Source organism: Botryllus schlosseri, chromosome 2 (assembly GCF_051294905.1).
Source record: "Botryllus schlosseri isolate E-star chromosome 2, Bs_hap1, whole genome shotgun sequence".
Classification (NCBI taxonomy): Eukaryota; Metazoa; Chordata; class Ascidiacea; order Stolidobranchia; family Styelidae; genus Botryllus; species Botryllus schlosseri.
This window is the reverse complement of record NC_137237.1, coordinates 10522716-10536694: the sequence shown is the minus strand read 5'-3', so window position 1 is coordinate 10536694 and position 13979 is coordinate 10522716. Positions and strand designations below refer to the sequence as shown.

The window sequence follows — 13979 nt, the reverse complement described above, 5'->3', positions numbered from 1 at the left end:
TTGAATAAGTGAAATCAAACAATTCTCACCACACGCTTAACGGGCGTGTAAAACAATGGAAAAGTATATATCGAACGAAGCAAGTTAATGTTTCAACCGTCATCACTTTTGAGACTTTCTCGCAAACCTGGTGATGAAATTCTACGGCATGGCTACAAATCACAGACGCCATTGTTTCAACGATGCCAAATGTAAACAACATTAACGGCGGTTATTTCTATGCGAGTAGAAGCGCTGATCGTTAGCGAACTATACTAAAACTGTCATTCATCGATTTTGCACACAAGGACACATAAGCATATAAATGTACGCGAACCCCTGAAAATTAAGGGTCATTTGAACACGAACTTTTATGTATCGTCCACTCTAAACACGAACATCATCACAAAGAGATGAGAACATCATCAAAGAGCTAATTCTCAACAACGTATTTCCGCAAGGTATATAGAACACCATAGTGACACAGCAGTTTTTAAATACGCGATAACATATCAACTTCATTGCGATGGCGTCACAGTGAGTTAATCCAATATCTACACCAGAGGAAAACGTTTCCATTGATAACTGCCTGACTCTACCTGCATCCACAGAAACTCTCGCTCATACCCGTCTCCACACATCTAGTTAGATGGATAGATATTGCATCCTTGGTCTCGTTTGTTTGCATTAACAACCTTCCGTATTTCCATTTTTTATTATTTTAGCTTTACTTTTTAACCGTCTTGTATACGATAGGATACAAGCGCTTCTCGCCGTTCTGTCTATGCCCCTGACTATGTAATATATATTGTACCGAAACATATAGCCTCTCCTGAGATATCACTCATGACCATGTGACTGAAACGAAATGCTTATCATAAGATCTTATAACAATTTGTTGGTAAAATTTTACCAGAACTGGGTCAGGTTTGGGAGTGTCATCAGGCCCCATAATTCGAACCCAGTTTTGTATGCTATATGCAGGGTTGCCGTCTTCATGTATCAAAGTTACGGCCAAGCCAAAATTTCTGAGTAAGCGTACTTGAAATTTGGTAAGTTGACCCACGCCTAATCAAGGCCTCATTGGCAGTTGCGGTTTAACTATTGGTGTTCATATCGTCCGTTTGGCTATAGTGACTTGTGGTGAGCATTGAGAATAAGACAGAAGTCAAAATATGACATTGTAATTTTATAAGGCATTGCCCTACAAAATACCGACATGACGTTGGACACATGCCATAAATATGGACGATATGTCATAGGGTCGTCCGTGGACTATTCAGAGATCAGTTATAATTTGGCACCACCAGACCAGAATACAAAATACGGCGTTCAATCCACATACTTTACAATAGCGGAAAGAAATTCTATTTCCAGAATGTGAATAATGATCAAAGGGAAAATGAATTGGTTTTACTATGCTTGGGACCAGTTCGCTAGATAGCGTATGAAGGGATGTAATTGGCATATGTCTGCTATCGTGTGGATGCTATGCCTTCATCGGATATACAAATGAGTAAAGAATGTCCACTATTCAGTTACATATTATACGTATAAGTAGAAGATTTGGGCAATCGAAATCGAGGTTGCCCGGCCTTTTTGCCAGCGAACCGCATTAAACTTTTCGTAAGCTTTCGTAGTACTCAGCTACCTATAAATTTGTATATTTTAAGGTTATTACAGCAGTAGATTAGCTTTGACGAACGAAATTATCGAAATACTTGATCGCATCGGTTGGTGCACCGTATTTTGGTTGCACCGTACTTGACGCAATTCCCTGCATCGACCTGCTTGTCCAAGAGCAGCAGATATAACCATCGCATTCAAACTATCATTACTTTTCTTGAGTCACATTTTTTATGACTTGACTTGGCTGGAGTAAATGTCTTAAAATGGCTTGACTTGGACTCGACGTATGAGAAATTTGCAAGGATCATTGACTTGTAGATTCTGAACCTCTCCGCTGCACTATAAAAGACCACGTCATAAACATCAGTCCTTTCTTTTGTAGATTTCATTTCCATTAAGTTTCCGATATGGTTCGTACTATCAGCACAGACGTTGCAGACGAAACGGCTGCGGCACATCCTTAAAGAGGCGCTGCGCTCTAACTATATGTGATCTGAAACTAAAAGATAAAACCGGGAAAATATTTTGGCCCCGACCTTCTTTTATCAGAAAGCCACCGTCAGGGTACTGCGGCTAATATGTTAATAAAGTTATCACCATTGCACTCTAGCTGCATAAATATATCTATATGGTGCCGCCGCAGGTATTTCATTAATGTTTTGCAGTGCCCCTTTAATTAAACTATCATATCGTCTTTGACTGGCAATATAATATCATTACAACGAACATGCTTAAATTTGTTAAGTATCCTTTTAGTGGAACTAGCTGAGGCTCCGCGCATCTCAACATCTGTGTGTCACACATGCCTGAAAACGTCTTGGGTTATGTGGGTGATTGCAAATAAACAGGGTTTCCGAGCACCCATAATGGGCGATAGTTTTGGAGTAATGCTGTAATTTGAAGCTGTTTCGGAAGTCGATCTTCTACATTCCTAAAATTAATTCTACTCTCTGGTCTGTTCGCATGAGTTCAGCACTACCAAGAGCCTGATGTAACATTTCAATGAATTTCCTTCGCTTGAATGATATTCCCATAGTATTTAGCACGGAGTATACCGTAAGCATCATTTTCAGCAACATACATAAATATCCGGTGATATATATCGGCTTAGTCGTTTAGAGGGGGATCGCTCGATCTTCTCGCGACCAGAAAGGTAAATTGGTAAAATTCTGACAGAACCGGCTAGACTTCTACCTCTTAATACTCCTTAGCACCAGGATCGACAGCCGGATCAAGGGGTTGCCCGACATATGAGCATGCGACACAATGGAAAACGACAGTTCAGCATGTAACACATCAGCATGCGTCACTTCAGCATGTGACTGTATAACCCAAAAACTTACCCTAACCCGAAACATAGCCTAACCTAACCTAACCTAAAGCCTAACCCTAACCCAACCATAAATCCAACCCTAACCTACCCCTAACCCTTAATTTAACCCACATGCTCATGTGTCGCATGCCAAATTGTCGCATGCCGAAGTCTCGCATGCTGTAATGTCGCATGCTCATATGTCCACGGACCGGATCAAGGTACATCTGCATCCGATTTTTGGAGGTTTGTAGTGGTTGGGAAATATAGAATTGATTTTCTCATATGGAGTTCGTTGTAAGGATGTGTAAATGGTATGTAGACGATATTTCGGTACTGGTACTCAATCGTGCTTCACTTCATTGACGGATCATAATGTTATTACAGGTTTTATAGATTGTTTTCAAGATGATTGCATTCAAACTACGACAGAAAAGATTAGTTTAGCCTATCTGTGGACTTCACTCCATCCTAAAATCATTTTGCTCAATTAATCCATTTACATCAAATCATCTATTGCATACAAGAAAACGGATAAAACATCAGTTGCCGGAAAAAAACTTTGATTGGTGGCAGTTGGCCAAATACTTCAAGGCTAGCTCAATAAACATGGCACGATCAGAGCAACAATTGTGGTTGCTTGGAAAATCATGGAAAAAATATGTTAACCTGACCAATTAAACGTATTAGTCGAAGGTCAGCTCGTCAATAATTATTTATTATAGGCTATCCACAATATTCAAGTAAATGAATGTTTTGCAGCTGTTATACCATCAGAATCAGCCACTCGAACATCATTTTGAAATTTATTCCACGATCTTTCCTGTAGTTACAACAGAGATTCAAAATATAAATCAGGGAAGTTCTATCGTGAGAAAGTAAAAACTTAGTCGAAACACGGACCACATCGAGAAGTGTTTCCTAACACAGTAGGCTACACACAAAAATGGCGACCATGGCAATCGCCACAAACTGAAAATATTCGGTGACTTGAGATCGGAAATTTTGAGATGGCTTAGCTTGAGTCACTTAGTAAAGTTGCATGACCTGACAAATTTTGAAATAAATTGAAATGAGTCGAAATTTGAGGTGACTGGGAACGGTGACTCAATCCCAACACAGATAAGCAGGCCGTGTTATTTCTGGCATTTTGGTAACCAAATGACAAAAATAAGGCTTTTAAAAATATTGATTTTTATGAAAGATTTTGATAAAAATGTCAACAAGACTTGGCGAGAGTTTCTATGAAGTGACAAAACAAACGTGTAAAGCAGAATTCCTAAATTAAGGTCCGTGAATCCTTCGGGGGTCCGCAGACTACCATCGAAGGGGTCAATGAAAAGGTGAAAAAAAGCCCTAAAAGTCCAGTGATAAAATCTAGATTTACGGCCAATCTGTGGATTGATCAATCCAGCGATTAGGAAATAGATGATCTCTGCACGCCAAAGTAATAATCAGCATATTTAAGAATCTGTGATAGCGAGCCTTATTGTTAAAATTTAGCGCGATTACTAGGTATTTTCCGTTGTCAATGCTCCTGCATTTTGTTACCTCATGTAGCCGTCATGTGCGTTCTACCAAATTCCATTCCCCTTTAACTTGCTATTGAAAACTGTCTGCATGTTCATTGTTCAATAACTCATAGATTGCGTCACGTTTTTCAATAGGGACATAGTTTCAAAGAATGAATAGACATGTTGCAAAGGGCCTCCAGATTCGTACCATACATGCATTACATATATACATTCAGTCCTTTCCTACTTTTTCATTGCCGGGTGGATAATTTTTCATATTATAAATATTGGTTAACATTAAAGTCCCTCATGATTTCTGACAATTGGTTGGATAGTGAAGGCTGCGATCCAAACGTGTCAGAAACCCTTTTGACTCGTTATCATAGGTATTGTGACCTGTGAATGCCGGTGATTTTCCACGCATAGTGAGGAGAGTAGAAATTGCAGGAGCACTCTGTTTTGTATCTGGTAAATTTGGTCTCCAACATAGTTTTCAATTCGGATTAAAATCTTGCTGTTTGATAGAACAGTGTGGATATAGCATGTCAGGTTGCCTAAAAAACGCTACCCACTAAATTTTGGTCAATTCCGGCCAGTTAAAGGGTAGGTCACACGGTACCGAAATTCGCTAGCTACTTCGTTTCTTCTTCCACTCCTTCGCTAGCGGGGTCGCTAGCAAGGTCGCTAGTCAAGACGCTACCGATGCGTTTCACTCGCGAGCTCGCTAGTGAATCTTGTTGTGACAGTCAGAGATGCCACTGGGATATTTCGGAAAAACCCAGATGTGGAGGCGAAATAAACCCAGAAAAACCCAGATTCTATATTTCACTCAAAAGACACGAGATAACTGTTAAAGTGGAGCCTGATAGTCGTCGAATACACTCATACAGTCATTGAAGCCTTTGATATTGAATTTACAACAGTTCATAATACATATTTTGCTTGGTTAACACTGCGAATCGCACAAAAAACATGTTGTTTTCCTCTCGACACATCGCAATGAAACAATTGGGGCGCAGCGTGAATACTTAATAGTGTACCGGTACCAATTATATCATCGCGCAGCGAAAGTTCGATGCAATGCCATCCATTCCCTATTTCTAAGGATGATTTCATGTATTTTCAGCGACCTGGACAGATTGAAAGTAGCTTTCGATTGATTAATCAATCCTACGACAATCACTTTTATTTGGAATAATCACAGACCAATGTATAGTGAAAATAAATACCGTAACTGCCAAATCATGAAATTCAGGGTTAGGGTTCGAATGTGCTGGTAACCAATGCCTCTGATCAACTTGCTAGGGGTGTCCAACTAACTAATTCTTTCGCTCTCTCTCTCTCTGAGTGTCCTTGTTGGAACTATAAATATATACTCAGATAACAATAGGATTACATTAGTCGGATCATCACCTGGTTTGTTCATGTGCTTGTGCAGTGCATACCATACAGTTACATGATATTTATCGATACATGCCGAATTGTTCACCAAGTGCCGAGTTCGCTACTTTCAATCGTCCTATATGAACATGACTTTCTGCGACCTGGAAGTTACCATTCGTAAAAGCTCCATCGCATCAAGCAGAAGCCTCTTATTTTAGTAGTGAAATAGATTATCAACACTTTTTCGTTACAATAACAGCAAAATCCATCGCCAATGGCGAACTGAAGTGCGTGGATGTTACGACATTGCGACCATACTAATCTAATAATTAATTTTTGAGCGTAAAACAGACCTGGCGAACTGGATGTTGAAAAAATCCAGATTTCAAGGATAAAAACCGGGTAATATCATATCAGTTGGTCCTGGCCATATCCCCACTATCTCGAAACATCATGAAAATTGGCATGCTTACAGAGCTTTGTTTTCTGATTTCAGAAATCCAAATTTCAACAAAAAAGGTCAACTAAATCCGAAGGTATGACCGTCCAAAAATTGCCTTTTTTGTGATCGCTTAGGCGGAAAAATTGTCAGAAATATAAACATGTAACTTAAATTTGCCATAATTCGATCAAATTAGGGTTGTTGAGGATGACACTTTCACACTTGTTCATTTACATCCTATTTGATACTTTGCCCCCTACTTTGACTCCTGGGGTTGCATAGTCTGACATTTAACCCTGTGATTCTGCTCATGTCTTCAAAAATCGCTCACGCGTGGCGTCATTTTCAATTGCAAATATCTTTTGGCTAAGAGGTGGTGTCATTGGAAAGGTCTTGACAAGGACTTTCAAAATCAACTATAACATTCCTCGCTATAGAATCATTACTTGCCATAAGAGTGCCATGAAACTAACCTGCAAATAACATGTTTTAATTGAAAATCTCACCTTTCTTAACACGACACAAACTCTGTAAAACAACTAATTTTACTTTTATTCTATATACACTATACAGTACATATTGTACTACACACAAGGTAGTCAGTATAACTCAGAACAGATAATTGCCGACATAAATTATGCTGGAAATAATTTTGGGAGATACTTTTAAAATAATGGAGAAAATTTGCTACACAGTTTGAGGTGAACACACAATACTTCCAAAATTAATCAGAATTCACAACTATTGCAATGATAAGATGCAATGTTTCATGTATTGTAGTTTTCATGTTATGGTGAGATATTAACAATGCACATATCAGTGTCTTCATGCTGTTGGTGAATCTCCAGTAAAGCTGCATTCTCTTTCTGGAAATCGAAAAATTAGATAAGGAAAAAGAAAAATACAAGATTTGAATTTCAACATTGTTGAAACAAAGCTTTCAAAGGTTTTACATGTTGATGAGATTCAAGAATTTGTTGGGACGGGAAAATACGAATATGAAAATGAAGTTGCTTTTGAAATATCCTATCAAAAATATAAGAAAAAACAATAGCCCTAATTCAACAAGACCTCAAAAAATTCAAATCTTAACAATTGGTCAAGAATGAAAATCTCGGAAATTTTCGGAGTAAGTGGAAGGTTGGTGAGAGATGCGAAACAGCAAGAACAAGACACTGGAGTTATTCTTTGCCACCACCACAAAAAGGGAATATGCTTTCAGATGAAAAAATTGAAAAAATTGTGAAGTTTTTTGGAAACAGCAAACACAACAGGATGATGCCGGCGTTGAAAGACCGAGTTAGCATCAAAAAGAGTGTGTATAAACAACACTGAAAGTCAAAGAAGTTTGGAAGACATATCATCAAAGATAAATATATATATCTGATATCTGCAAGTGCATAGTTGATATCTCACCATAATACGAAATCTACCAACCCGCTGACATTGATTTTTATTGTTATTGTCCATTTCATTGTTTAGTGCTGATCGTTGCCCAAATGTATTGTGTAGAATACATAAAATATTGCATCTTATCATTGCGTTAGTTGTGAATTCTGATTCATGTTTGAAGTACTGTGAGTGTGTGTTCAACTCAAACTGTGTAGCAAATTTTTCTCCAATTTTCAAAAATTATTTCCAGCATAATTTATGTCGGCAATTATCTGTTCTGAGTTATACTGACTACCTTGTGTATAGTACAATAGGTACTGTATATAGAATAAAAGTAAAATTAGTTGTTTCACAGAGTTTGTGTCATGTTGAGAAAGGTCAGATTTTCAATTAAAACATGTTATTTGTAGGTTAGTTTCATGACACTCTCATGGTATGTAATGATTCTATAGCGAGGAATGTAATAGTTGATTCTGAAAGTCCTTATCAGGAGCTTTCCAATGACACCTTACACTTGATGACACCACCTCTTAGTCATAAGAAATTTGCAATTAAAAATGACGTCACGCGTGAGCGATTTTCGAAGATGCGAACAGAATCATGGGGCTAAAGGTCAGACTATGCAACCCCAGGTGTCAAAGAAGAGGGCAAAGTATCAAGTAGGATGTAAATGAACAAGTGTGAAAGTGTCACCCTCAACAACCCAAATTTGACCAAAATATAGCAAATTTCAATTGCACGTGTAAATTTCTGTCATTTTTTTCCGCTTTAGCGATCACAAAAACAGCAATTTTTGAACGGCCATATCTTCGGTTGTACTGGATCGATTTTCATAAAATTTGTTTTTCTGAAATCAGAAAGAAAAGTTTCCCAAGCATACCAATTTTCATGACAATGTGAGAAGGTGGGGGCATATTTTGAAATTTTTCTAGACCACCTGGCATGAACTGACCCAACCCAGAAACCCAGGTGATGCTCAAAAAACCCAGATCTGGGTGGAAAAACCCAGGAGTGGCATCTCTGGTGACAGTATTACGTCACAGCGGAGAAAAAGTTATTGTGAAATAGGGATCAGTTGTTCGGAAACCTCCGCCGTGTACGCTGTACGGACCTACCCTAGTAGGTGATACATTGTAGCATACAAACCTGTATGGCATTTGTAATAACAAAAACAAATCTTATGACATTCAAATAGGTGAAAATGTTGGCTCTTGCAACAAGAATTCAAATGTTTAAATTAGAACACATTAAAGTATATAAATTGATAACGACAAGGGCCATGCAATGATGGTAGAGGAGATTACAAAATCTGACCCAACTCATGCTTGATATGAAGGGATCAGGGCTTCTACTGTATATTTTATTACGCCGATTTCTGATTTGATCATCGTGGTCACTTCGTTCATCAAGCAGCCGTTGTGCCCTACAAAGCTCTCCGCAACTGACCAACACCAAGCCAATCGCAGTTGAATATATCACTATGATACCGCATTTGACTGTTGAAATATGTGTTCATTTATTGAATGCCATAACCAATGAAAGTATTGCCTCTGCAAATAGTTGTCAGTAATGCCTTGGACTGTGTGTGCAATGTGCATATCGCATTTTATTGTTGTTTTCAACTTCTACCATATCACCCGGTCGGCTGGTTGTACGGCGGAATACCTTTTCGAATGATGCCCAATGTTGAAGCTTTGTAATAAGTACCGTACCTGCGCAGTTTCTCGCTCCGAGAAAGACGTACTGTACTCGGTTAACCTTTTCCCACCCCATGATGACGTAACACTCCTCTTAGTGAAAAAGTGAGATTATCGCGAGTGATGTCGCTACTCGCTAGTGAATATTGTACGTGTGGCCTACGCTTAAAGCCGCTCAATCTTGAATAGAAATTTCGACACTTCGGTATGACCAAACATCGTGCTCCAGGCATATGCCTGAAAGGGAAGTGATGCTTTTTTCATGGATTTACATCTTCATACTGGCGTGTGATAGAGTTGCGATAATGAAATTTCTAATTAAGTAAAAATTAATTTCAAACTGATTTGCTCGAAATTAGTAAACGAAATTGAAATAGTCTCGTTAAAACAAATGTGATATAATTAGAAAACAGAATACTTTTAAATCTGAAATCGGGCACCATCGGGCACAGGTAAAATACAGCAAAATACATTTCCAGGTTAATATCGATACCCGAAAGTATCTTTTGTCGTGCTGATGTAGATTTGACGAAATCAGAACGTCGTGGCGACTTTTTTCTTCGCAATGCGTTATGACATTTGCTTTTCACGACTCCTATATACCTCTGCAGGGTATTTATATATAATACGCTGTATAAAGTTGGTATATTACAATTTGGTTTTCCAGAGTTTACGAGCAAATAAAAATCATATCTGAACTACCATATATGTCATTAATTGGCGTGTAGACCATTCCTGACTGCAATCAGCAGCATTTGTCTGGACAGCTGACCGATGCTACCGCCTTTGGAACTGCGAATTTGGAATCAATCCAAAAGGAGTTGGTTCGGTTCTATTAGTAATTTTTATTCGTTGAATACACCACAAGATTGCGATCCAATGAAAAGATAAGGGCTACGCAAACATTTCACAGTCCTTCAACGAGGCGTATCTAGGGCTATCAGCATCGCTATCAACCTAATGATAACCGGAGATTCCTGAACATCGAATCGCGAGTTACTCGAGTTCCCTTGATATAAATGTCTGAAGAATGATGTGGCATGCCTGAAAGTTGACAAAACGTCTCGTAATAGTAGTTCGCTTGCTAGAGGTATATAGATATTCTACTGCAGGATATCGGAAAATCAAATATCATAATGCGTTGTGAAGGCAACATCCACAAGCTTATTTGCTCTGATCAAGTAAAATTCACACTGGTGGGACAAAAGATTATCGCCTAAAGCCTGGGAAATATATTTTACTGTATTTTACCTGCCTGGCAATTTATTTTATCTTTATGGTCCCGAATTTCAGTGCTGAAAGTATTCTATTTGCAATGCATATCACCATCGTTTCCACGGGGTTCTTTCAATGTAGTTCCAGTAATCAGTAGTGTCATATTCATTTGTCATTTATTAGCAATTTCATCATCCAAACTTTATTACAGGCCGTTATCAAGATTTAAACGCGTGATAAAGCATCATTCTCCCTTCAGACATGCCTGAAAGACGATGTTTGGTCATGCTCATACCGAAGTGTCGAAATTTGCCACCGTAAATACTATAAATTCAAAAATGGTCGAAATTTCCATTCAATATTGCACGGCCTTCACTGGCCGGAACTGACCCAAATTTTGTGTGTAGCGTTTTTGTAGTCAACCTGACAATTTTATTACCGAGCAAGTGAAATATGGAAAAAAAATATTTTCGAACAATCCTAGTGTACAACTGTACATTCCTGTTGTCGAGTCAAGTTTAAAATTGTGTCTTGATCGCCATGTTACAAACAGGATTGTAATGACTCGAGTCGTGACTCGGCTAGTCACCATTTTTTGGTGACTCGACTCGATTCATTTTTCTAAATTTCAAAATTCGTGTATTGACTCGACTTGTACTCGAGTCATTGTGAATTTGTGCAATGTGCATGACTCGAACGAAGTCCTTTGACTCGAGACCAGAACGGTCGAGACAGACATTTCATTGTAATTTCGAAGAATAGTAAAGTCACCACGTTATTGGTATTTCGTCTATCAGTTCTGATACTTGGAAAATAGGGCCCGAGACTGTTAGGACTGAGGAAAATTAAGATATTATGAATGCGACAATGCGATCTACTCTATATCACTCGAGCAGAGTTGAAAAAAGTGGGTTGAACCGGTTTGAACTCAAAACTGAACAGTGAACACAATGACTTGGACTCGGGTTACCACACTATGACTCGGACTCGACTCTCTACAAACTTACTTGGACTTGACTCGAGTCAAAACTACAAAAGGGCGATTGACTGGTAACTCGGAACCTTGTGACTTGTTTACAACCCTGTTTCAAAACAGATTTTCAGTAATTTGGGGTAGATCAAAATCCAGTACACATAGATCCAATATGGAAGATGTGAACAAAGTGCTCGGAAACTAACTGAAGACAAAGATTTCTATAAAGTTAGGCAATTTTGAACCACCCTGCGTGCACTGCACACTAGGCTTATGACATGAAAAAATATTAATAATTGTTAATTTCGATTTTAGATGTAGACTAATATATATCGTCTTATATGAATTTGCCTGACACAAATCAAACTGAGTGCCCTAAAATGCGAAAGTTGAACGGCTCAAGATATTTTCAGGAGTCGAGTAAACCTAATACGGGAACATGATCACTAGGAAAATTCGAAAATGTCATATCATATGTGACAGAGCGACACAACATAAATGATGATACTGGACGGCTGAATGGCGCTGTGAAACAGTAAAATGCAATGAACAGCAAGGGTTTTGATAAACCGCAGTATATCGGTTGCCAACATCTTGTTCTTGAGTCTTAAAGCATGTACCAGAGTTCTTCAATCCAACGTCTTCAACAAAACCAACTATCAGCTACAAATTTGTGGATGACGTGGTAAAACACTACGAAAACTAGGTGCAATGCACCAAGCCAAGTGAAAGTATTCGAAAACCCAGGATGGAGGGACGATTTTAAGTTTTTCTTTTGAGTTGTGCAGACCATTCCGGTCTTCCGAATAAAACGGTAGATTGCCACTAATCAAATGGCATGAACGTCCATCTCTACACAGTGCGAGATGGAGTTCGAGGGCCATGATTGCCTACTTCCTAATCCCTAGATGTTGAGTTGCTCTGGAGATATCATGCTTAATTGCTTCTTCATCGCAAATGCGTGTCAGGAAATCTGGTTTTCTAACCGGAGATTTATAGATGGGACGGGGCCTACGATATTCGTAAATATATATTCGTAAATATCGTAGGCCCCGGATGGGATATACCAAATATTATTTGATGCTCTTTGAACTCGAATGACCTGCAGCGTCAAAGTACCTTACAATCGATTGGAATTCGGATAAGTCCGTTGTAGATGTCCCTGGCACTAGCATAATTGTAGAAAGGGAAGTGAAATTGATGGAAGACCTTTACCAGAGGTGCAAAAGGACAAATATTTGAACATTAAATTTGTAGCAAAGAATAACTTTTGAATTCTAAATTTTGTTACATTTCGACAATTGACGAAAATTGAAGTCAGTTTGTGCGGGACATTTTTTACGATTCGAACAAAATAATTATAATTTTCTTAATTTATCCCAAAATGTTCATTGATTCCTGCTACAGGCATTTTTTAGTCATAATCCTACTGTGCACGTGTAGTCGTATGGACGACCAAATAGAAGTTTCGTTGCATCAACTATAATGCACCTTCTCAAGTCAGTCAATTTTGGCAGAATTGATCTACCATCCTTATATTTGGCCTACATACACTTACACGAAACATCTGTATGAAATGAGACCAGAAGATATTTATGCTGCATTGCATATCAATTTCGCAATTGACTTTGACATGGAGCAAAAGGTACTATGCCCATTGCCCAGGGTTGTAATGGCTCGAGTTGTAATTTTTCGTTGACTCGAATCATTATCTTATAAAGCAAAAAAGACTCGACTCAAGACAAATTTTGTATTGACCCAATTTATTCTTGAGTCACTACGCCTAACTGGACCTTGGAAGTCATATCACTCGACACATTCTACATGACTTATTCAAGTCTAGAATATTAGAACCGATAATTAAAAAATAGGCCCAAAAACAGTCTGTTTGAAAAACAGTCTGTCAATCTGTTTGAATAAACACATTCACTATTCAGTGCGAGAAAAATGAGTCCGGTCAGAGGACTTCGATATCTACCTGGAATTTCATACAAGTGAGTTCAACCCCGACTTGACCTCGATACTAAACGGTAGACACTATGACTCGGACTCAACTTACTGCTCTCTGACTAGGACTTGGTGGTGAATTGAAAATAACTCAACTTAACTGGAGTAAAAACTATAGAAGTCGAATTGACTTGCGTCTCGGTCATAACCCTGACGACGCCTTTGTCCTGATTAACTTATCTTGGCTCAAAGGTATGCGTTACAGGACTAAGTGTACACGTAATTAAAAAAAAAATTATAGTGATATACAATAAATATATATATTGGATAAATAATCGGAACAAGCAACGTAAAATTATCTAACATGGTCTGAGTACGTTTTATAGGAAGTTTGATGGTCGCAACAGTTGTGTCATGACTACTCCTCAAGTGAAGCACAAATTTATCAATATTGCAGGATCTCATTTTCGAAGGTTGCGGGAAATAGGGTTTGAGG

At 38.4% G+C, this 13979-nt stretch overlaps 1 protein-coding gene across 3 annotated transcripts in view; it reads right to left on the bottom strand.

Moving 5' to 3' along the window:
- LOC145433471 (uncharacterized) overlaps positions 1–13979 on the bottom strand; it is a 56469-nt gene that overhangs the window by 22845 nt on the left and 19645 nt on the right. The gene's annotated exons all lie outside the window — the stretch shown is intronic.